The 25,389-nt window shown below is 41.4% G+C and overlaps 1 protein-coding gene across 1 annotated transcript in view; it reads right to left on the bottom strand.

The window, feature by feature from the left end:
- The window catches only part of EXT2 (exostosin glycosyltransferase 2), a 119,587-nt gene that overhangs the window by 64,357 nt on the left and 29,841 nt on the right, over positions 1–25,389 (bottom strand). The window lies entirely within an intron of this gene.

Genomic DNA, 25,389 nt, shown 5'->3' with positions numbered 1-25,389 from the left:
ACAACTATTCTTTTGACTAATTACATGAAAAAGGCAAAAGCATTACGATGAGAATTTGTCCTACTCACTGGAAAGCTGAAACAGATGTAGCCTCCAAGGCCGTCTGACTTAAGCTCCCCTGGAGCGTCCCAGACGGGCACAGCCTGGGGGCCTGCTGGCTGCCTGCTGCTGCTTCTCAGATACACCCTGCTCACTCCAATCTCATCCCCGCTTAAATTCACGTTGCTGCTTTCCTTCTCCTCTTCCAGTCAAAATGTTTACAGTTTGAGACGTGAAAAAATTTACCTTCTCTGTGAAACCATAACTGATCACCCCAAATAGCAACAATCCCCCCTTACTATGAAATCCCACAGCACTTACAGCCTTTACCTTATGAGTTATTTCTGCTATATACTGTTCTATAATTGTTTTACTGTTATTTCAGATGACACTTCTCTCTCCAGCTAGATTATGAGTTCCCTGAGTGTAGAAACTGGGTATTTATTATTATTATTATTAGTAGTAGTAGTAGTAGTAGTAGTAGTAGTAGCATCCCTGCAAATGTCAGACTATTTTATCTGCTGCAAAGCACTTTTGTGCCATTGATCTCATTTGCTCTTTGTAACCAGCTCATCCCTTATGTGAAGCAGATACAAGTTTCATTTTATATGTGCGATACAAAGATGTTAAGTAGCAGAGTCACGACTCAAACATATGAATCTTAACTCTAAATCCAGACCTTTCCCCACTCCTTTCTAGAGAATTAAGAGTACTAGCACATGGTAAGTTTTAGGAAACCGTCCTTTTTCAAGAAATTGAAAGGTGTAAAAATTCACTAAGAAGCTTAAATACACACATCCTAAATATTTACCTGCCTTTCTAGCCAAATGGATCCATCATCTTTTATTTTAAATCATATTCAAATCAAACCACATTCAAGCATTTCAAAGCTTTAAGCTCATCTTTAATCAGAGTGGAGACGGCAGCCTTTGAGATTTATAGGAAATAAGGATTGGTAACAAATCCACCTAGAACGCCAGCCAAGGGCACAACTGTAGGACAGAGCTTCTAATTTAAGATGTTTCAGATCATCTCACCCTGTCCACCAAATAGAGATTCACTTGGAAAAGGAAGCAAGCTTTGCCAATAATCATAGCTCAAGTGCCTCAGCCCGAGGATACATGAACTTCTCAGACTTAATTGTTTCTGCGAGAGCTCTGCAACACCTTGAAGTGTTCAGAAGGCATTTTAATTTAAAGCACTTCCGGGATGCGCTGTCAGCCGTGTGTCTGCAGAGGAAGGAGTTTTCAGCTACACTGGCAATACCCGAAAGCATCACAGTTCTCATCCAGTGAGCAAACTCAAAAGTTTGTCATGTTTTGGGTTTTTTTCCTCCTAAAACATGGGCCACATTTATCTCTATCTGAAAGTTTAAATGAGGGATTCTACGGCAACTATGCAAATTCTCCAGTCACTGTACACTGTGGAAGCTACACAGTTGAAGAGTTAAGTCACATGTGTATTGGTCATACCATTATCATCAAGAACAAAGCGTTTAACCTTTCATCAAACAGATACCACAATAATTTCACAAAACATGCGGATTTCAACGCATAGGAACTGTAAAGTTCCTATGACGCTTTCAAACCCAAGAATGATAAACTCATAAAGGGCAAGGGTTGGGCCAACTTAAAACACAGGTACTTCAAACTGTAACTGCTACTTCATTTCTTTGATTTTCAGTAACATAAGGCCAACAGGATCAGCAAAAACAAGTGTTTAAAGGAAGCCTGTGTGGTACAGCAGAAAGAACCATGGCTATGAGCTTCGCACACAATTTCAAATTCCTTAACCTCTCCTGTTTTTTGAATCTGCAGGCTATAGATGTATCATACCACGGATCCCATGAAGCTGTGACGATTCCATGAGATGAGGTTTGTGAAGCTCTTTGCTCAGTGCTGGTGCGGAACAAGCAGAAAATGTTAGCTCTCTCCTCAACACATACATCCATTCTGTCCTTTTAGGGTCTTTGTCACTAACAACAGAATACCTTCAACCCTTTGGGGGTGGGAATGGGGAAAGGGGAGGAGGAGAGACAGAATGGAATCCCAATGTTACACTCCGCCCCTCTCAATTCTTGAAGACAGTAGAGAAATCCAACTGGTCAGAGAAGAGAGTTAGAAATAATAAAAATCCATCAAGTGGGAGTGTGACGGGACTTTATAATGATAAGTATAGCAACCAATAACATGTGCCTTCTAGCTTAATCCCTAAGCTTCCAAGGAAGAAGACGCTACTCCAGAAACCATAAGCGTGGGAATACATCTGGTTTTGCGCACAATGGACTCCCAGCCTCTAGCACCGTGCCTGTCAAAGATGAGACAGTCAAACGTTTGTGGAAAGAACAAATCCACTCGACAACACTGCCCCACAGGCACCACTGGCGTTCCACAGAACTTTCCAAATCTTCCAAGTTCCAATCCACGAGGTTAAAGAGGCAAGTCATCATTTAGTAATAATGACTGCATCTAATATACAGAATTTTAAAAGGTGAGGGATGGAGGAAGAGGATTTGAGGAAGGAAAACCAAATTTCAAAGGCTGACAAGCTCCCCCAGGAGCGATGGGACACACAAATTATTTCAGCTTTGGAAGAGCACAGAAGGTAGAGGTGGCTGCCACGAAAGCAGCCAAAGAAAACAGCGAGAGGAATTTTGAAGAATTCTTAAAACTGAGTGTGAGCTAGCAAGACAGTCTGGAACCTCCAGGCACAAAGGAAGACTGCGTTTACTTGCAAGCTCTTTTCTGCTGGATGTTCTTGAGAAAGACAGGGACAGGTAAGGAACCCAAAGAGAGTCCTCCTCACAGCACACGGATACAAAACTCTGCTCACTTCCGGGACTTTTTTTTTTTTTCATCCAAAGCAAAAGCCTTTAAACTGCTGGGGGAGTGGCGAAACCCCTCTGGTTCCCAAGGTCCTCCCAGAGATCTCCCGCCCCTGGGAGAGGAGAGGAAAAGCAGCTTGCCACTGGGGAGGGTTGATGCAAGAGCCTCTGCTGCTCTGGGAGGGGCAGGGCACCCCCTCGCCAGCAATCCCAGACAAAGGTACACTGCCCTAAGGGAGGAGCAGAAGCAAAAGCCATCTGTCTCTGGAGGACAAGCAAGAAAACTTACTCGGGTCAGGATCCTGCACTGACACAAAGCAGAGGTCAGCTATCACTAAAGGAGGGGCGGGAAACTCTCTCCAACGAGAGAGAGAGAGAGAGAGAGAGAGAGAGAGAGAGAGAGAGACAGACAGACACACACAGACACACACAGACACACACAGACACACACAGACACCCACACCCACACCCACACCCACACCCCACCCCACCCCAGATTAAAGAGCAGAATACAGCAGCCACAGCAGAAAGAAGCAGGAACACTGAGAAAGCCCCTCTTCCAAGGAGCCTGAGGCTGGACCAGAAGAAGGGAGGATCTCACTGCCCCAACCAAGCGCCCAGCACCACAGACAGGCAGCGAAAGTATCACTGAGGAGGGAAAGGCCTCCTCTATGGCAGGGCCTGCTAAGAGCAGAGGGTGAGGGGGGACCTCTGAGAAAAACCTCAGAACCTCAGGCCCCACGCTAATAACACAGTAGCTGCATCTGACCACTGGCAGCATCTGAAGTCTGTGGTGTGAAGGTCAAGTGTAGCAACAGAAAAACCCAAACCCACCACTATTACCGACTAGACTGAATCAACCTCCAGCAGTAATGGCCTGACAGAAGAGAGTTGTCTATTTCTGGGCATGACATTTGCCTTAGTCTCTTGTTTTTCTAGACAGAATGTCCATCATTCAATCAAAATTTACCAGGGAAAAACCCCAAACAAGAGAAAACAACCCACTGTCATAATATGAAGCTGCCGATAGAACCAGACCCAAAGGTGACCAAGATGTCAGGACTATTAATTAGGACCTTAAGACAATTGTAATTAATATGTTAAAGAATCTAGTGAAAAAGGTAAACAACTTACATGAATAGAAGGGAATAATCGGTAGAGAGAGAAACTATAAAAAAACAGTAAAATGAAAATGCTGGAAATATAAAAAAAATACATGAAGAATTCCTTTGACAGGCTTATATTTACATACAGCGGGGGGGGGGGGGGATAGTGAACTTGGAAATAGAAGAAGAAATGACCTGAACCAAAATGCAAAGAGAAAAAAGGAGGAAGAAAACAGAACAGGGCATCCAAGAACTATAGAACAATATCGAATGTTCCAACACACCCATAACTGGAGTTCCAAAGAGGGGGTGGGAAACAAGGCAACACCTGTATTTAAAGAAGTAATGGCTAAGAATTTTCCAAAATTAATGAAAAACAACAAAACATACACTCAAGAAGCTCAGTGAACCGAGACAGATTAAATAAAATATTCACCTTCTCACTCAAAGAGTTTAAAAAACAGCTGCACCATGAAAGATGCAAAAGTGCTTCTGCCTCTGAACAGCCTAGGAGATTTAAGAGATATGAGCTAAAGGAAACTTTCTCTTAACACACTAACATTGACAGCACCATTTATTTCAGGCGAAGGGCTGGAAAATATTTCCACACCTCATGGATTAATTTTTCAAAGCTGTGTCTGAAGATGAATCTGAAACTTCCAAAGGGATTCCAAGTCTTTCCAAACACATGTACGAAAGGCACATTATGTCCTTTTCCTTTGTTTGCTGTGACAAAATGGAACCCATGAGCACCCCAGCCTTTCCAAAGTCTCCTCTGCAGCAGGCTCCTCAGGGCTCCTCTGGGCCGCTTCCTCACGACCCTGCAGTGAAGGTGAGTGTGGAAGAGCAGGCAGCCTACTCCCCTCACAAATAATTTCGTCTCAGCCTGGAAGTAGCAGGGACAACAGGCTCTAAAAATCTCTAGCCTATGGTGAGACCAAATTATAACCCAAGAGGTCTGATTTCTATTTGAGAATTACCGCAAGCAAGATTGGTTCTGTTAATTCTTTTCCTTACTCCATTTTAATAAACAGAACGATTACATGACAACTAAATATTAGGAAAAAGAATATCAAAAACCCTTTAGAGGCACTTCTCAGGGAATGAAGGTTTTTATAAAACTGTACTATTACACTACAAAGCAACAATAATCAAAATGCATGGTATTGGCAAAAAACAGACACATGGACAAGTGGAACAGAATCAAGAGCCCAGAAGTAAATCCATATATATAAGCAAGTAATTTTTGGCAAAAAAAAGCCAAAAACATACAGTAGAGAAAGAAAAGCCTCTTCAACAAATGGTGCTGGGAAAAGTGGAAGGTCACCTGCAGAAGGATGAAATTACACTGTTGTCTATCCCTACATGCCAAAATTAACTCAAAGTGGATTGAGGATCTGAATATAAGACCGGAAACAATAAAATGCATAGAAGAAAATATAGGGACTAAACTTATGGACTGTGGACTTAAAGAGGATTTTTATGAATTTGGCCTCAAAGGCGAGGGAAATAAAAGCAAAAATAAATGAATGGGACTACATCAAACTAAAAAGCTGCTGCTCAGCAAAAGAAATCGTCAACAAGGAAAGGGACAACCATCCGAATGGGAAAATATATTTGCAAGCAACGCCTCCGATAAGGGCCTAATATCCAAAATATACAAAGAACTCATACGACTTAATAATAACAAAAAACACAAATGATCCAATCAAAAAATGGGAAGAGGACCTGAACACTTCTCCCCAGAGGACATACATACAAGTGGCCAAAAAACATATGAAAAGGTGCTCAACATCATTAGCTATTAGGGAAATGCATATCAAAACCACAATGAGATATCATCTCACATCTGTTAGAATAGCTATAATCAACAAGACAAGTAATAATAAATGTTGGAGAGGATGTGGAGAAGAAGGAACCCTCACACACTGCTGGTGGGACTGCAAATTGGTACAACCACTATGGAAAACAGTATGGAGGTTCCTCAAAAAACTAAAAATTGATCTACCATATGATCCAACAATCCCTCTACTGGGTATTTACCCCAAAGACTTGAAAACCCATATCCAAAAAGATATTTGCACACCGATGTTCATAGCAGCATTATTTTCATTGGCCAGGACATGGAAGCAACCAAAGTGTCCTACAATAGATATTGGATAAAGAAGATGTGGTACATATATACAATGGAATATTACTCAGCCATAAGAAGAAATGAAATACTACCATTTGTGACAACATGGATGGACCTCGAGATAATCATGCTAAGCAAAATAAGCCAGACAGAAAAAGTTGAAAATCAATAGACTAGTGGTTACCAGAGGGGAGGAAGGAGAGGGAAGGTAGACAGAGTAAGGGGGGGTCAAATATGCGGTAACAAAAGAAATCTAACTATAGGAGGTGAACACACAGTGTATACACAGACATGCCGTACTGTTAAAATGTACGGCTGAAACTTATTGGATTTCGTTAACCAATGTCACCATAAAAAAAAAAAAAAAAAATTTTAAAAACTGTACTGTGCCCATGTTACCAGTTTTTCTGGAGGAGTGAAGTTCATGAACATTCGATACACCTTTACTCAAGGATTCAACAAACAACAATAAGTAGAATTTACCTTCTTTAAAATAAAAAGAGAGTCTGAAACAAACAAGGTTAATACATACACCTAGGATTTATGAGCACACCACTTTTTTTTCTTTAAATATTTCTTGTGTTAATTTAGTTATGTTTAAAATATCTTATTACACAAAATGTGAGTGTTTTGTTTTTTCACTCCCTTCCTGATTCACAAAGCTCCTTTATTTGTAGCATCACATGCATCCTCCACCGGAGAGGCTGATGCCTCTGGAGGCACCTTCCCTTCATCTAGCAGTTTCCCCAATCCCGTCATCTCAATTATTTGAACGTGGCACTTTAGGAACCTACATATCTCACTCACTGTAATTGTACACAATGCCACAGACATAGTTGTTCATGTAGCAGAATTCGTTTCACAATTTTTTGGTAGGTGTAAATTTTTTTTATAATGTACTCACCATACAAAGTTGAAATTGCTTTTTAAAAAAATTCTTTATTTTGACATAAGTTTAACCTTAGAGCACAGTGGTGACGGTGGTACCCAGAGCTCCAAGTACCCCTTGCCCAGAGCTTCCCTGACACTAACATCTTTTATCACCATGGTACCGTGAATAAAATGAGGAAGTCAACATTAAGTGAATTCTATTAATCTACAGACTTTTTTTTTTTTTCTTTTTGGATGGTCTCAGTTTTCTGCGCAGGTCTTTTTTCTGTTCCATGACCTGATCCGGGATGCTGCATTGCATTTAGACGTCATGTCTCCTTAGTCTCCTCCAATCTGTGACAGTTCCTCAGTCTTTCCTTGTCATTCGTGACCTTGATACTCTTAAACAGTACCAGTCAGAAATTTTGTAGAATGTCCCTCAATTTGGGTTGGTCTGATGTTTCCTAATTATTAGACGGAGGTCATGGATTTTGGAGAATACTAGAGGTGACATGCACCTTCTCTTTGCATGACATCAAGAGATATATGATATCAACATGACTTATTACAGGTGAAGTTAGCCCTGGTCACCTGGCTAAAGCGGGGCCAAAGTTCTCCATTATAAAGTTACAAATTCTATTCATTAGAAGCAAATCGCCATGTTCAATACATATCCAAGAGGAACATAATTGAACTCCACCTCCTGGAGGAAGGAAAAATTTAGCACACTACTTTTAGTGTACTTTGACAGGAATAAAAATTATAAAACTGTATTCGCCAATTAAACTTTTTTACCCTAGTTTATGTACATACAGTATGGCAGTCTAATAAAATCCTTAAATATCTGGGGATTAGTAGCCAGTAGAAAACATTCAAACATTTTCCTTCCTTAGTAATTTCACTAAAATTAAAAATCTGATGTTCATCTTAAATGTTAAGTTGAAGTCTGATAACATAGCTCATCTATTTAAAAAAGAAAAGCATATAGCCACTTTTTATTAAAAATCTTAAGAGATGAAATATATTGAGCTCTCAAATACTTCAGAAATTTTCATTGCTTCTAGTCTCATACTTTAACCTACTCTGGTGTAGACACAGAATTATTATACAAAAATAAAGTATCCAATTTGATAATTTGTAAAAGAATAAAATAAACCTAAGAAAATTAGTAGAAGTAATAAGAGCACAGAAAAAGGTAAGAAATTTGAAAATAAACTCAAGTACTTTCCATAGGATTGGCTATTAAGAAAACCCTTGAGAATCAGCTAAAAGCCTAACAGTGCTAAAATAAAAAACCTGTAAAATAGCCAGCTACAGAATAACTTAAAATTAAAAACCAAAACTATTCCATCCCAGGAATACCCAGTGAGATTTTGTCCGCGCATGCGCGCACACACACACACGGCAGAGCTCTTCCTATTACTCCAACTTCTCACAGTCCAAATGATTATTCTTAGTCCTTCTGACAGACATTAGCTGCACCCTCAACATCCATTACCTTCTTTTCTAATTCATCTGACAATTTTTACACAAAGCTGAACATCTATTCTCTAATCCCTTTTTATTTCAAAGGCAGGGGGTGGGACTCTATAAAGGACTCTCTTCCCAGCTAGACTAAAAATTTACTAGCCTCTACTTAAGGGCAAGGATTCAAGAAATCGGCCAATAAACACTACAGATTTGGGGCACTGGGTTTCTATGGGTTCTCACAGCTTTATACTGGTCTCCTGCAGTTCCTCTAGAGTAAGACTCAGGTGTCTTTAGAAACTGGAAGAATTAAGAAGGCAGAACGCCATCTTCAGTGTCACAACTCATTTTTCCCAATAGCAGCAACAAAGTAGGACTAGACTTGGCTTAACCAGTAGATTAAGAAGAATGTGAGACCAGTAGGGTCTCTATTTTAAGCTGTGTTGCTCTGAGAAAACAGCTGAGATATATTTTAAATGTAGCCACTGCCCAGTGCAAGACCTAACGTAGCACACTTTAGTGAACAATTTTTTGCTCTTCTCCTAGGATCTCATATAGGGCCCAATGATTCTTACTTGAAATTAGTATCTCCTAGGATTTAATCTCAATTGCATTTTTCCTCACCCCACATTCCCAGGCTTCTAAAAATACATTAGAATTTAGAATCTACAACAGATTTGTTGTTAGTTTTGTCTTGTTTAAAATAGTCTCTATCCAGTTGGCACTTAGGAAATGAAAAGGAAAAAAAAATCATCTTAACATTAACATGGTTATGAAACTCTATGCCATACTAAATGGACCCTTTCTTCCCCTTTCTCACCCTTCAAGGACTTCGAGAACCTGCTCACAACCTTGCCCTTGGCTGGCTGCAGAGTACCTGCTCCTTTAAATCTAACTTTCCCTACTCCTAGAGTTTTATTAACCATCTCTTCATTTCCCCCACTTTCCCGGCACTGCAATGAAGAAGTTTTTACATAGTCTTCCAGGCCATGTCTCCCTAGCATGTGCCCAAGAATTTCTAAAGGGCTCCCTTCATCAGCAGCAGCCCTATCTCACATGAATAGTCGAATACACAACTTCCCCCTTGAGAAGCTTAATTTCTAGGAGTTCCAGATCTATTCTTACATGCAAAACTATGAGACACTGTGTCTCATAGGACAGGCAAGTACATGTACTTGGATGTAAGAATAAATCTAGAACGGGCAAGTACATGGACCAGTACCTAAATCTTATTCTGAAATAGAACTCGTAGGAAAATTCCCAAAAGCCCGTATAAGCATGTCATCTGTTTAGAAGCATCCTTCTGTTCACCTCCAGTCTCATCTCAATACTTATATTTATGAGGAGTGATTAAAGAATTAACATGCATTTAGTTCTACTTGTAGTTACCAAAGAAAATGGCTACAACAAATATTTCTTAGTAATCATAAAAATGTAAGGCAGAGGTCTGAATGATGAAGTCTACAGCAATACTTTGTAATGGCAAATTAGTGTGCTCACTGAAGTTCTCAAGAGTTTTTAATTAGACGAGGTGTGTTTTTCAAGGGCCAATATGTATTTATAGGCTCTGTATAGCCTCACATAGCATCAGATTACATGGTTGATTCCTAGAAAGTTTTAAAAATGAGTTATCACCATAGAAAGGATACAGAGAAAGAGCTAAAACATGAAACAAAGAGAGACAAGTAAAGAATGAGGATTTCAAACTTCTTTTTTCTCTCAGTCACGCAACAGAACTTAGAATGCGAGAAGTACAATTGCTATTAGGAAGAAAACAGAAAATGAAGGCAAGGAGAAGTAACCTATAAACCAGCAATACAGGAATGTCCCAAAAGACATACTTATCTCAGTGTAAAAAGGCAAATGCCCCTGGAGAAAGGGTGATAAAAGCAAACTCAATGTTCATAGTTGATTCTGCTTCCATCATCATCACCATCATCACCACCACCGCCACCACCACCTAATACTTTTTCCCCGTAGAAGAACACAAGCTCCATGCAGGAAGGAATTTCATCTGTTTTTGTTTTTTTTTTTTTTTAACTAGGACTCAGAACTGTATCTAGAACAAAGGAGGAGCTCAACAAAAATTTGTTGATTCACCCAGACACTATGTACCAGGTGCTATTTTAAGTGCTTCGCTTATGTTAACTTATTTAATCCTCGCAACCCAAAGACATTATCCCAATGTTACAGATGAGAAAATGAAGCCCTGAAAGATTTATGAGGGTTTACTGGTCCTGCTTTTCTCTAGACTTCCTGACTTACCTCAGGTACGACTGGAGCGTGTGCTGAGCTGTGGTCAGGCACAGCTTACGAAAGGAATCAATCAATGACCTCAAGATTCCTAACTGTCTGCAAAGCTCAACTTCTCCAGAAGCCTGCCTTTCCCAGCCATAGACAGTCATTTATGCTTTTTAGCCAATTTAAGAGAAGCATTTGAACTCCGACCCAACACAGCTGCAAGAACTGTTATAAAGTTTATCTTGAGTGATGTTGGAAAACCCTTCTGAGAATATCTGCATGACCCAGAAGTTTCCTCAGTAACATTTAGAGAGTAGCTGTCTAGACAATGTAATACCTTCACCTCTCATCTCTTTCATTGGTTACTGATATACGGTTAAGATTTAGCCCTTAGTAGGGATTATAAAAACAATCATGATAAATTGAAGACATCTGAAGGCAAGTGACTTGCCCAAAGTCACAAACTAAAGATCAGTGAAAAGGAGAAAATGAAAACAGATGCACACAACTACCAACCCAGACGCTCGCGCTCGTGACGGTACTGAGGTGCACCCTCACAGTTCCCTTCAGAGTTACCACCTGAGAAGTAGCTGAGCTACTCAGATGAAAGAAACTAAAGATAAACCTCACCTCTCAGGTCTAAAAACTACAAAATGTTAAATGCCCCAATGGTGGCACCAAATGTGCTACAGAAAAACAATGCAGAGTAAAAAGAAAAAAGTCAGTAAAATACAGAAATCCTACCCTCTGTCATTTGCTTAGTCCATTAGCACTTAAGACACATATTTATGGCTCATAATTAAAGGAGTGGGGTAGTAGTAAACCCTGGTTTACTTAATGGATCAGTAGGGAGAACTTCCGAACAGATTACTTACATGCTTTACAAAAGACAGAAGCCTCTATGTCTCCATTTTCTAAAGAACTTATATAAGCCAAGGAGACCTCAATGCGCTAAAAAATAAATAAAACAAAAAACACACAAATGAAACAGTTAAGGCCATGGACTTATCTTGACTGAGGAGATAAAGGTTTCTGCCATTAAAAAACATCATAAAAATGAAAAAAAAAATTGTTTGACTAATTTCTTCTTTATCACAATTCACTAGTAAATTAAGAATCAGCCTGCCTGATTCCAAAGGCCAGGTGTATGTGTATGAGTTGAGGCGAGGTTGATCCAGATGATGTATTTGAGTCAACAAACAGTTGGCACATATGGTCACAAGGATAAGTTAATAATCTTTCTTTAAAAATAGAAATACGGTATTCTTATACATCTATTTCCTCTACAACTGTCCGTTCCTCTTGCTCCCAAATCAACCACCTTAAGTGACACAGGCTTAAGAATGAAGAATCGCCTTTACCACAAACAAGAGGTTTTCTGCATTCTTAAATCTAAAGTCTAAAATGTAAAGTCCTAAAGCTCTCGATCTAGGGCATTATCCTATACTTTTAACGTTCCTTTCTGTAATTAAAACATGAGTTATAATATTCAGAATTTCAATGAAAAAAAAACCACAATCTCACCTCTAAGAATCTTTCCACTAATATAGTAAAATAAAACAAAATAGAAACAGAGCTTTTATAGGGCTTAATCAACTCTTTTACTAACATACGTGTCATCCTGTTGTGATCGGGGACCATGACATAAGTCTTACGTCACTGAATGGTGTCCCGGGCAGAGTCACCTTGTAAATTCTGAGTTTAGCCCAACAGGCCAATTTTCAGTTGTTCTGATGTGCTGTGGAGTGAGGTGGTACTTACAGCATTTCATTTCACCCTCACTCACCCGTTTTTTAGACTTATGTCATTACTACTGTCCATACCTGGCATGGAGTCGAGAATGGGGTTAGGGAAAAACACCTCGGAAGCAAATTCTACAGTAAGGCATAAAACCCCTTCTATCTCAACTGAGCCACCAAATGGCAACTACTGGCTTTGGTCCTTGCACCTTCTATGGACATTGGTATGGGCTCATTTGTGCCCCCTTGAAATCAGCATGTTGAAACCCTGACCCCTAGGTACCTGAGAACGTGACTGTGTTTGAAGACAGGGCATTTAAAGATGTGGTTAAGTTAAAATGAGGTTGTTAGGGTGAGCCCGAATCCAGTCCAACTGGTGTCCTTCTAAGAGGAGGAAACAGACTCGGAGAGAGACGCCGGGATGCTCACGCACAGAGAGACACTATGGAAACAGGCAGCACAGGGGCGGCCGTCTGAAAGCAAGGAGAGGGGCATCAGGAGAAACCAACCCTGCTGACATCTCGACCTTGGACCTCCAGCCACTCTGCTGTAAGTCGCCCAGTCTATGGTGTTTTGTTACAGCGGCTGTCGCAAACTAATATAGACACTAACAGAGATTATGTGCCTCCCCCTTCAAGGCTTGGCTGCTTGAGAACAGGGACTATGGTTCGTACGGCTCTGAATCGTGTACAGTCTCTTACCCAAGATGTGCGTGTTATAAATGTTTTAGATGATTATAAGATTTCGAAGGTGCTCTAAACAAAGAAAAATAGAGCTCTATAAGTAAGCTTCATACTTTTTAATTACATGCCACGAATTCTTCCCAATCCCAAGTCGGCCACTTCAGCTTTGTAACTTCAGGCCATCTATTAGCCTTGACATTCGCTTTTCTCCTTTATAAAAATGAGAATAACGATGAAACTCCCAATACACTGCCACACACAGGAGTTCAAATAAATCTTAATTCTCCGCTTTCCTTTGCCACCTGGAAAATATGAGCTCATGATCACAGAACAAGTCAGTGGTAAAATTAAGGCTGGCTCTTCTGATACCTGGGTACCTGTTAAAAACTCAGCCTTTGCTCTGAGGCAGAAAAAGACCTTGCTAGAGTATGCTTTCTGCTAAAGATCATTGGTAATGTTCTATTTGAATTCTAGAAAAGCAGAAGACTCCCATGGAGATCATCTGCTCCTTTTCTAAGCTAAAGGCATCATGAGTAGAAGAGGCAGTATCTACTCAAATTCTTAGAATGAGAAGTCTGAGTCCTTGCCCAAGGAGCTATAGCGAAGTCATCTAACATCCGTGGGTCCCTGGATTTGCCTCTCAATACTAAAGTGCTCACTCCTATACCTTAGGCAGGAAGCCACGCAGATGTGCGAGGGCAATCCATGCTACTTCTATGTCTTCGTGCAAGGCCTAGTTTTTCCAGAAGGCAGAATGGAATCAAGGAGGCAGTGAAAAGTGCAGCAAGCCTGTCTTACTCGTCTGATCTGGAAGCATTAAGATTGAACGAGCCCCATGATACTATGCCATCTTCCCAACTGTGCTTCCAGACACCAAAGATGACTGTGGTCTGCATGTTTAAGTCCTATTTAAAAGAAAAATTCTTTCAAGACTGATGCTACTTGGGGCAAGTCAGAATAAAAAAGGGTAAAAGAGCCTGAAGGTGGGGGAGAACTTTCTGAGCACTTGCAGGGACTACTCCAACGCTATGATCGCCCATCCTTATGGGAAACAAGTAGGGATCGAGGAGGGGAAAGGGGTAGCCTGAGTTGTGTTTCTTGACATATGACAGACAGCTCCTGAAATAGAAAGCCATAGGTTTCGAGTCTCAGGGGTATCACCTTCAAATATGTCAATGTTCTAAGGATGGATCAGTTTTCCCAACTGCTGACATCCTGCTGTGAGGATAGATCCCAAGCAAAACAGGAGCCTCTGACTGGGAGCCTTTGAGGTGGCAGGAGCCATGAGGAGTTCAAAGGCAAGGCCGCCAGTGGCTTGCACCTCCAAGAGCCACAGGGGTGAAAGGTTACTAAAGCAGGAGCCACTGACCAATAAAACAGTGTTTGGTCAAACCTTCTCAGCAAAGAGACTAGAGACTCATGTCTGCTGTGCCCAGTTTTCTGAGCTAGCCACGCCTCGGTCCCACCGTTCCCTAGGTCAGATCAGGGAGCTTCTCTGGTGATTAGCAGCCAACCAGCTTTCTCTCCTGGCTGGTTCCATGGAACAGCTGAAGGTGGACTGGAAACCTTTAATCAAGATCTGTCATCAAATATAAACAAATAAGAATACCACTTGGGTCAACTTGCTGCAAAGGAATCTGCCTGGGGTGAGAGTTCCTATGTTTGCTATGCTCAAACTCGAAGAAAGCAGGCATAAGTTTGTTTGATTAGAGAAGGCAAATGCAAAACAAGCCTCACCCCAACCAGGCACACTTGAAAGGCCTGCCCCTTTTAATTAAGACACACACACAAACACAGTATGTGAAGGCACTAAGACAACAGAACTTGAAGGCTTGCTTCATCCTAGAAGCTATCATCATGTCATGCCACATGAAGGCGACGCTCCCTCCTCTATTTCCCATGTAGTAAGGATTCCAAAGAACGCTAAGGAGATAATCTTGGGCAGGTTCTTTATCTTGGGCTGTGGATAGGGGAGCCCTTTCCACTCCCAGAAAAAGAGAAATTGAGACTAGTGAGGGCGCAATGCCATTTATCACCATTCTGGCTGACCAGAGGCTCAGGACTCCTCTACAAGCTACTTGCTGCTGGAAAGCCCCATTTTCTGATTAAGCGTTAAGACAATCTCTCCTGTTGATCCTGAGAAAAACCCCAATGTACATTTCCCAAACTGGAACTCTGAACAAAGAGACACACTTAAAATAGCTATGAATGCTGCTGGTGGTTCTCAGTTTTTTCCCTGCCCCTTCTCACTTAAAGGAGGACATACACCTACAAGTAAGAGAAAACTGAGGTTCATCACTGCAGCAACTCTCGAGAGAAATCCTTGGCCCCATCCGCCACCCCAGGAAGCATTTAAGAATTTGAGTGACAACGAGAGAGATGTGTAAAGTTCGAAAATCTCCACAGGGAATTCTGATCCTTCCCTCACGTCTCAGCTAAAAACTGCTACGGTAGCTGATTAGACGGTTGGAATCTTTCTCTTCTATGTAGTTTCCAATCTTCGAGTTATACCCAAAAATTCCCAAAGAGTATGCTTGCTGTTATGCCGTATGTAAAGTTACCAACAACTTGCTAGGCAAAGAGACTTGGGAGAGCACTGATTTGTGGTTAATCTAAGCTAAAGGAGGTATAGTCAGGTCCACTGTTCCCACTGCACTGCGCTGCAATCCTTGAGTATGTTATTCTGACCCTTCAGTCTGTCACCAGCTTCTAGGTCTCCTCATTCCCATCAGATGCCGAGATGCCTCACCGCCAAACTCAAGGCTCAGTCTGCAGCTTAAAAGAAAAAAAATCCCAAGATCTTTCTAAAATACAAGTGATACATACAGAACATCATCAACACCTGGTTAACTTAACTTGAAAGCTAAAAATACTTCAATACCTATGTGGACTTCAAACACTTGCTCCTTGTAATAAAACGTACTGGAGTCCTTAATAAAATGGAAGTGCACATTTAAATATAACAAATTAGCCTTTACACTACAAAGAAAGAGGTAACACTGCTGTCAGATATGGTGTGTAAAGCTGCTTCTGTAGCAATGCAGTATTAAAGGCCTTTGAAAAAAGATAAACATGATTGCTGTTTTACATTCTCAAGGACAGCAGTGTGGAATTATAAGATTGTGTTATTATCAAACTGAAAACTATGCCGTGCAAAAATAAGTATGCAACTCCAAATTCTCTCGGCCTCTGCAAGGCTGAGGGAGACAGAATACATAAAAATACATAATAATCCATATTAATATTTCTAAATATAAGCAGAATCCTATGGATCAGTTTAGGCCTTACTGAAGACTCGAAAACAATGAATTCTTTACTAAACATATCAACGTTTGATAATTTACAAGTTGTTGTTCTTTAAACAAACTTAGATATTTTCCTAAGTAGGTATACAATGAATTCACAAAAGCTGCACTGCATTTCCCATAACGAGCAATTATTTCTCAGAAATGTTTCATGAACAGTCCCACCCTGTGGGAAACAAACTCCAAAGAGTCACACAATTCTACTATAAGCTGATTTAACACTTTTATTAGAGAAGCCATTTAATGAAGCAACACCCCACTTAGTGGACTCATTAGGCAAGATTAACCGATGGATAACTTTAGAGAGAGCTCTCTAACCCACGATGCCCAGAAAGAAACCAGGACCATCCGTCTACCCTGACTCCTTGTAAAGACTGTGTAATGATTATCTATAGTCATATATTTACTAAGAACTTCCAATATACTTATTTGTTAAAAATTTGAATTAGTTTGTTAAAATTATACCGTAAATAATAGCGCCTAGCTCATTAAACTTCTTAACTAATTACAGGATATTGATTTAGTCCCCAGAAATGTATAAAAAAGTAGTTCTATTGCATTAGAGTTTGGGGCATTTTATTTTGTTTTATTGCTCATTTGGTTTTTATACCTACTTACTCTCCCCACAGGGGCGACATGAGTAATCAAACAGACCAGTATTCTTTATTGTTTGCTCAATGAAAATCATCAATCCTAGATCAACAGCTATATAATTTCACTAACTTACTACAAAAATTCCTTGCTTTTGTCTCAACCTCAAGTTAAATGGCAGTTTCACTGAACACACTTGCAAAACTGCTCATGTCCAAAACTATCTGAAAAAGGAAAAATAATGTGTTTGGGCCAAAAGGGTACACAGCAGCTAAAATATATAGAACCATTGGATTTTGCTTATCTCGCTCTACTAACCTCTTCCTAAAAGCTTTAGTTAGAAGAAAAAAGAGCAGGTGGATACCAAACACATTCTGGGGTGTATCCGACCCACCCCGGGCCCTTTGGAAATCAAGACTGGAAAGGTGAGAGCAGAAGGAGGGCAGGGATGCACTCTCTGAAATGCCTGGAAAAACATTCTGATCAGGAGATGCCAGAGATTTTGAAGCTCCCATCGAGCTATTGGCCTGGATCCAGGTAATGGTTTTTCCTTCCCCTCAGCTGTCTGCTGCAAGAGTTTTCCAGCAAAGAGAGAAAGGAAAAGTGGTAGGGGAGAGGGAGGAGCAGCTTCCAGTCCATTTCTCCGCAGCTGAGAGGGTAAGAAGGGCCAAGCACTGGCAGCTGACGTTAACAGAGGGCCTGGCGCTTCCATGGAGCACTCTGAGAGGATTACTGGGGGTTAGCAAGCTGGCCTAAAAGGGGCAGCAAAGCAGACTGATGAAAGTCCCTTTAAATTCGATAACGGTGATGCTGTGGACACAGAGACAGCAAGCTGGAGCTGGCAAAGACATGTAAGCAGAGGTCTAGCCAGCCAGACGGCCTTTAGGAAAAAAAAAATACGTTATAAACCTGGCTCCGCCTAACTCTTCAGGGCTGCCCACTTCACTTGCTGAAGCTTGAAAGCACGAACTGTCAACAGAGTGGTATTTCTAATCAGGGGATAAAAATAAAAGCCCTTGCAAAACCCTCCCTTGCCTAACCCTACTGCCCTGCCCCTACTAACAAAGAGAAATTTATTCAGCTAATGGCGAAGTTCTGGACCTGCAAAGGTTAATTATCTTGCTAGTCTTTTCCTTCCAAATCACAGTCGCACCACCCAATCCCTTCTGCCTGGCATTTTTCTTCAATTTTAATATCAGAAGTTTCACACGCCTGCCTGAGCTCCTGGACTCAGCAGAAAGGCCCATATAACTGTCAGCAAACTGATAAGAACTTTAAAATGACTCCGCAGGGCCTCTTTAAAAAGAAGAGCCGAAGAAGCCCATAAAGAAAGAGGGCAGGGGCCACGGAAACCAGCCGCTCACACTGTTTTAACGTGGCATTAAAATGAGCTGCAGATTTATGGCGGTGCTTTAGCCCCTGGCCCAAATCATCTGGGATGAAGCTCTCAGTCTCTGCTCTCCAGCGGGATTTCAAACAGGGGATGGAGCTGGCCAGAAGGGAATGGGGGAAGGGAGGCAGAGGTAGCCGGAGGAGGAGAAGGGAAGAAGCAGAGGGCAGCGGGAGATCATATACTAGAACTCATTCTCCTGTCAGTAGGATGTGACCATCGGCTATTTCTAAAAGATTCTCACTGGCCCTCTTCAATGCACATAAAAATTTCCTTTATTTTTAGTGCATACCTAGTAAACTCTGATTCTTCAACTGTTTGCCACCCAAATGTCAACTCTGGTTTTAACTTCTCTCCGTAAGTTTATTTTTTTAATTTCAAAAATGAATAAAATCATGATTGGGCAGAGAATACATGAGAAGAGGGGGGAAAAAAGACTTAGTACAAAATTTTTTCTTACTGGAAAGAGGGAAAAGTAATGGTACGTTATCTGAATGTGCCAATGAATTTTTTTTAAAGGCCAGTTAGAAAACCACTGATTTTAATAAGCCATTCTGATCCTAATAGAAAAACAGAGAGGTGAGCCTCCTTCCATGCCAAGATGTAGAAAGTATACCAGAACCCACAGGAATAAATTCTGTTTCCAGCTTCCAAGCCCAGAAGCAAATGCATAATACATCCCTGTTGGTAATTCACTGCGGTTCCTTAAGACCAAGCTCCAAACCAGGAGGCTACTTTCAACATTCAAACACAGACCCGGGCAGAGCTGTCCCAAATCACTGCCAGAATGAAGCAGGCAGACCAGAATCTTGATGCTTTAAGTAAATGAGTTCTCTGAATCATACAACTGCCCTACAGTATTATTAGCCCCAGGTCTGAGATAAGAAAACTAAAACTCAGAAAAGTAAAGTAGCTTGCCACACTCACAAAGCTGGTAGACAGACAGCAGAGCTGAGGACCTGAATTTAGGTCTCTCCACTCAAAAGCCCATGTGCTCTCCACTACCAACTTGTTTCAGTTTTTTGGACTGAGAGCCACACACTGAGAACTGTAAACACATTTTCTACTGCAACGCACTACACATATAACCGAGACAGAGGTTTCAGGAAACATTTGCCTTTACTAGGTAATATGCTGACCTTTTCTTTTCTATTTCATTTTCAAAAAATAAAATACAGGTCATGAACCAGTGATTTAACTTCATGATCATGTTATGAATCATGACCCTCAGTTTGGAAAATACTGCAGCAGACAACGCAAAAAAAAAAAAAAAAAAAAAAACGACAAACCAACAACTCATCGGAATGGGAGTCAGGAGACCTGGGTTCAGGCTAGGCTCAACTCGCCCTAACAATTCATTCTCAGGATCACTTAAACTCTAGGGCTTACTTATGATTTGTAAAATATGAAGAAAGTGTTGAATCATTTCTAAGGTTCCCTCCGGCTCTTTGGTATTTTTTTTTAATTGATACTACTTTCCCCTTTCATCACACATCTTTTCGTTACTCTTCTCGAGTCATCCTTTCCTCCTAATTCTCTACGGGGTTCTCCGCTGCTTGTATTCAGTGTCCCCCACCCCACCCCCCCTTGCTGCATCTTACCTCCTGAGTCTGCGTCACAGAGCCAGCCTCCCCCTCCGCCCCATCCCGAGGTCAGCACCCTAAGAGAGGTTCTCCCCTGCACCCTGAGACTGCCCAGTCCTCAAGATTCCTTTCTCCTCCAGACGCATTCCCCCTGCCCTCTCCCCACCTCCCCCCACAACTGACTGCACTGCACTCCTGGCCTTTTAATCTATATATTACCGAAAACAGTACCCAGTACCCTGAGGACTTTCTTAAAAATGGGGTCCCCCACTTTTTTGATCTCCCTCAATAATGTGTAATGCTAAGAACTAAGCAGGTGCTTAATACATATTTATTTGATTGGTCTGCATTATAAAATTAAGGACTCTAATTCTCTTAAATTTAGGGGGGGCTCTAGGAAAAGTCACAAAAACAATTAAAACTGGTATTAAGGTAAGATAAGTGAGCATTTACAGACTAAGTTCCATACACTACTCACTCATGTTTGCCCGTGGACACGGTATGCCAAGGCTGCCAAGGAAAGCAAGTTTATGGTCTCTCCATCTGGACTGTGAGGGTTTAAATCTCAGAAGCTATACAAAATAACTGCAAATCAGCTCAAACCTTAAAGACAGGAAAATTTACTTATAGGCCCCAGTGCACTATAAATTTAAGACAGTTCTATTAAAATGCTTTTCTTGGCTTCCCATCAGATACTTGGCGAAAGTCTTTTTCCAATAAGGTTCTTAATACTATAGTTGGGAGAAAAAAAAGTTGAAATACATAAAAATGCTCTTCTTTAGGAGTTCCAACTAAATGAGTCCTTATTTCATGCTGCTTTAAACAATATATATTGGCCAGTGTCCTTCACAGTATAGATTTATACATTCAGGAAAACTCAAACACAGAGTATACACAGTGCTTTTGAAAAAAAAAATTACAAAATTCAAAATATCCCATAAAGTGATTACATTCATCCCCAAGGTTCTCCCACCTGGCCAGGGAGCCTGGCTTGGGATTTGAACCACGGCTGTCTGTTTCACAGGAAGGACTCCAGGGATCAGGTCAGTGTGTTTTGTTTAAGCGTAAGTGACCCAATAGTTTTTTTGGGGGCAAGTACCAAAGCAGTGTGGGAAACACAGCCTGGAATAGCATGCTGGGACTGGAGGGTGGGGGGAGGAAGGGAGGCAGGGAATATTAGGCACTTTTCACAAAACACACCCGGAGAGTTCAGTTTATATATATAAAAAATTTTCAACTTCACGGTCGCGGGGGTAAGAATGACAGACATTACAATATAGAACCTAAAAATCAGAAGTGAAATTTCTTCCACAGTCTTCATAACATATTTCCAGAGATGTGTCCGGTCAGAATGTCTCAAGTAACCACTTTTTAAAGAAGGCTATCCAATAAGCAGTTAGCTTGAATTATTGGGAAGTGCATCCTGATTTTCAGCCTCAGTCCAGGCCACGCAGCGATTTGAATCGAGTTGTGGGCAGCAAAATAGATTGTTCCCTATCTGTTCCTCGCACACTGCGTGGTCTTGCGAGGGTTACGTTACGTCTTTTTATCTTCCGTTTCCTCACAATAAAAAAATCCAGCTTACTCTTTTGCCTATGTCACTACTCTGTTCGAAGACTGTGCTTTGTAAACTGGTGTGTTGCAGGTGGAGGAGTGAGGGAGAAATGGACACAGACTGCTATATAACTGCCAAAGGACAACAATCAAGCCTCCAGCACGGGGGACCCTCAAAGAATGTGCCCACCTGGGCTGCGGAGCTTCCTACACATCTGAAGGCTGACACCTTTAAGTGAATCACAAAACACTTATTAAAAATAAAAACACAAATTTTAGATAGGGAACTTGCTAAAATCTATGAGCCTACACACACACACACACCCCTACACATACATATATAAATATATATAAGCTAAACAATTTAAACCTCTAATTAAAGATTCAAGGGTACCACCAAGTACAGTAATTTCTATATTTCCTCCATTGTAAATGCCCCATCAATAATAGCTTTAAAGAGAAGACACAAAAACTATGCTCGATGTTCAAACTACTGGTAAGATTCATTTGGATGTCAGAAATCCAAAATATGAAAAACGAACAAACGTACTCTTTTTTGACTCGAGGGATTCTGCCGTCTTACGGTGACATGCCCAGGGTATGGCGCAGCCTGCAGAGTTGTCTGCAGTATGTCCGTGTGCCGAGAGTTCTATTTTAAAACAGCTCTCCCGCCTTTTCCATTCATGCCAGACTGGCAGAGATGGGCCATCCCGGAGATCCTCACTTATAGACTTTCTCCTCTTGTGACTTTTCAAACCATTACGGCGATGGCAAACGAAAAATTCAATGTGTTGAAATTATTTATAAATAAGATAAAATAAGAGCCGACTTTTAGGGGCCCTCCTATGAAGGAAGTGCACAAACGCTGGTGTGTGTGTGTACACATCTGTTGTGCTGTGGTCTGTTCTGCCCTCCCCTTTACCATGGCTAGGCCTAACTACAGTCTGGGTAGGTAGGGGTACCACGTGCCTGGGATTTTGTCTTCTTAAATAAGAAGGGTTTTTGTCTTTTTCCTGATCGGCTCGTTATATCTTCAAGTATTCCTCTGCAGCACAAATATTTGGTATGCTTGGAAGGGAAATATGAAGGCAAACCTGAGATGAGCTAGTGGAACACACTGAAAGGAAACTGATATTGTAACCTACGCAAGCATTAAAGGTGAGAGTGAAAAGAAGATGCTGACTATTTCTGCCACCTCAAAGGCTCCTAGTCGATTGAGTACAAAGAAGAGTTCAAAGGCAAGGCAGGCTCCTGACTTCCACCTCCTAGTGTGGATGAGGTTAGAGGTCACTGCTGGTGGAGCCACTGACCAATAAAAGAATGTTTGGAAACTCCACTCAACAGATAAACTGGGGATCCATTTACACCTTCCCCCCTATCCACACAAACAGTTCTAACTACACAGGCTAGTGTCTACCCGGCCTTCCAAGATCCTAGATTGCTTTCTTTTTCATTGTGATTCATGAGAGACTGGGGTTATGAATGCTCCATGTGACTACAGAAAAATATTTTTCCTTGCATACTCCTTGCTTTCCATTGTGAAAAAGGTGGCTATGGGACTCTTCATCTTACCACAAATGCTACCTCCCCGATAAATTAACCCCTGTCCCATACCTTCTCTCTTTCATTTCAGACCCCTAATGGACTTTTGGAAAATCTGTACCACCTTCTTAACCTTCTTTGTGTTTATACTCATATATCCCCAAGGTGAATTAGGCCTTTGTGAGTGACAATCACAGATTCTTATTATCTCCCATCATTTCCCCTTGGGGAAAATAAGTTAATAGGGCTTCACTAAATTAACTAGTTAACTGAGTTCATAGAACAATAAGAGACTAATTAGTTGGCCTTATACTGTTATAACTATTATCCTCTACTTGAAGGAACTGGCTTTTAACTTACCTACAAAAGAACCCTATAAGCCACCCCTCATTTGTCCAATGCCATGTATGCTGGCACTCTCATTGTTGGCCTTTGGGGTAGATAACAGAGACACATGTTGTACCTTTCTTCAGAAATCTTAGCTTAACTACAGCTTGCTCTTACTTTAGGCTCTGGTCTGTGTTTAACTCTATGGCAGCTTCACTATCACTTCTAAGGTCAGGAGGAAAATGTAATTACTTCTTGCCAGGCAAAATATCTTTCTGTCTTGGTACATGTTAACTCTCAAGTCATGATAAGGACTTGGGCCACAGTATACATCAGTCAGATTGTAGATTAGTCAGATCAGTTCCGATCCTGAACTCTAAGCTGCAAAATGTTGCTGCAATACCTTCATCACCAAGATCCCACCCCCAGTTTTGAGGTCAGTTCAGAAACTTCAGCCGTATTCCATCTAGGGAGAGCTAAGTCCTGCACTAAGCACTATTTCTTCCTCATTGGAAAGAACTAGTCTCCAGAGAGAGCAGCTAGGAGGACAATGTCAGTGTGAAGCAATGGCACTTAGGATTTCTTGGACACACTGAAACAATCAGATGGAGAGAGTCACTTAAAAGTGGATGGAGACCTCTGCTGGCCACAACTGTCCATGCAGCTCCTTAAGCGAGTTCTGAGGTGCGCAGGAAGAAAATCACTCTCTCTGTTCCTCAGTCTCAGGTCATTCTGAGGGATCGACCAAAGGCTCCATGGTATCAACTCCGATGCAACAGGATTTCCCCTAAAAGTTTATGTCTGTCTTACAAAAAGATCCAAATCTGACCTCCCTGAAGAGAACTTGCTAAGGTGAGAAACTCTTCAGAACCAGGTGTATGCTATTTTTTCAGTTCCTCCTGCCAAGGTCAGGTTAAACTGACAGCCGTAATCAAGGCAAAATGTAAATAGGGCAAAATGTCCCGCATATTCTGGAAAGGGTCCTACAGAACAAAAAAGCTCCCTCTAATCTTAGAGAGGTGAGACCTTAACTACCAATAGATCAGTGGTTCTCAAGCAAAGCAATTTCTTCCCACGTGGGACATTTGGCAATGTCTGGAGACATTTTGGGCTGTCACGACTTGGGAGGAGGGTGTGCTATTGGCATCCAGTCATTCTTATACCTACCTACCTGGGAGTTACTTCAACTAGATACTCTCACCTCTAGGTGAGATCAATCCAGTCTAGAAATGTGGGGTTGGGAGAAGAAGAGAGGTCAGTTTTGGAACACAGAATACCCGGAGAAGGGGGGCGGCGTAAGTCCCCGTGGGGCACTGCGCTGGAGTGCCTTAGAAGTCCTGAAGGCAGCACAGAGAAAAAGGGCAACAGGAAGCAAAGAGAGATTTAGAAAGGGAAGCAGGAAAGTGCCAAGACTACCTTATTTTGGAAGCCGACATATGTAGGGTAATCACCGAAAGAGCAGGCAACTGCCCCTCATGTCTAGAGGTGTTCAGGAGAAGAAGAGATGACCACTTAATTATTGTTGTCAAGGAGAGTAATGGTCTTGCTAAGGACAAGAGTTTCATAGAGTTTTCAAACAGCTGAATGGAAAATGAGAGATGATCTAGCCAACCCCTTCATTTCATAAATGAGGAAATGAAAGCCCAGGGAGCTTTGGTGACTTGTCATGGTTGTATAATTAATAGGGACGAAGCCAGGGCTCAAACCCAAGTCTTCTGACTCCAAGTGTGCTCTTTGAACTCAAGTAACCTAAAAGCACACTGTTTTAAATGAACTTCATTCATTCCTTCTCAACGGCTCTATGATTCTCAGCCGGCCACTGCCGAGCCCCAAGGGGGAGGAAAAGAGGGCTAAAGGCAGGAGGATGGCCTGAAACGCATTTAAGAAGCTGTTAGAAGCCCAGATGCCCTCCTGCCCTCACCAGGACAGAGGCCTGAGACCCGTTCTCTGGACAAGGACAACTAAGGAGGGGATGCCAAACCGAAAACGGAAGA

The sequence above is a fragment of the Rousettus aegyptiacus genome, unplaced genomic scaffold (genome assembly GCF_014176215.1).
Source record: "Rousettus aegyptiacus isolate mRouAeg1 unplaced genomic scaffold, mRouAeg1.p scaffold_m13_p_5, whole genome shotgun sequence".
Taxonomy (NCBI): Eukaryota; Metazoa; Chordata; class Mammalia; order Chiroptera; family Pteropodidae; genus Rousettus; species Rousettus aegyptiacus.
The sequence above is the reverse complement of the archived record's forward strand: the minus strand, read 5'-3'. Positions and strand labels throughout refer to the sequence as shown.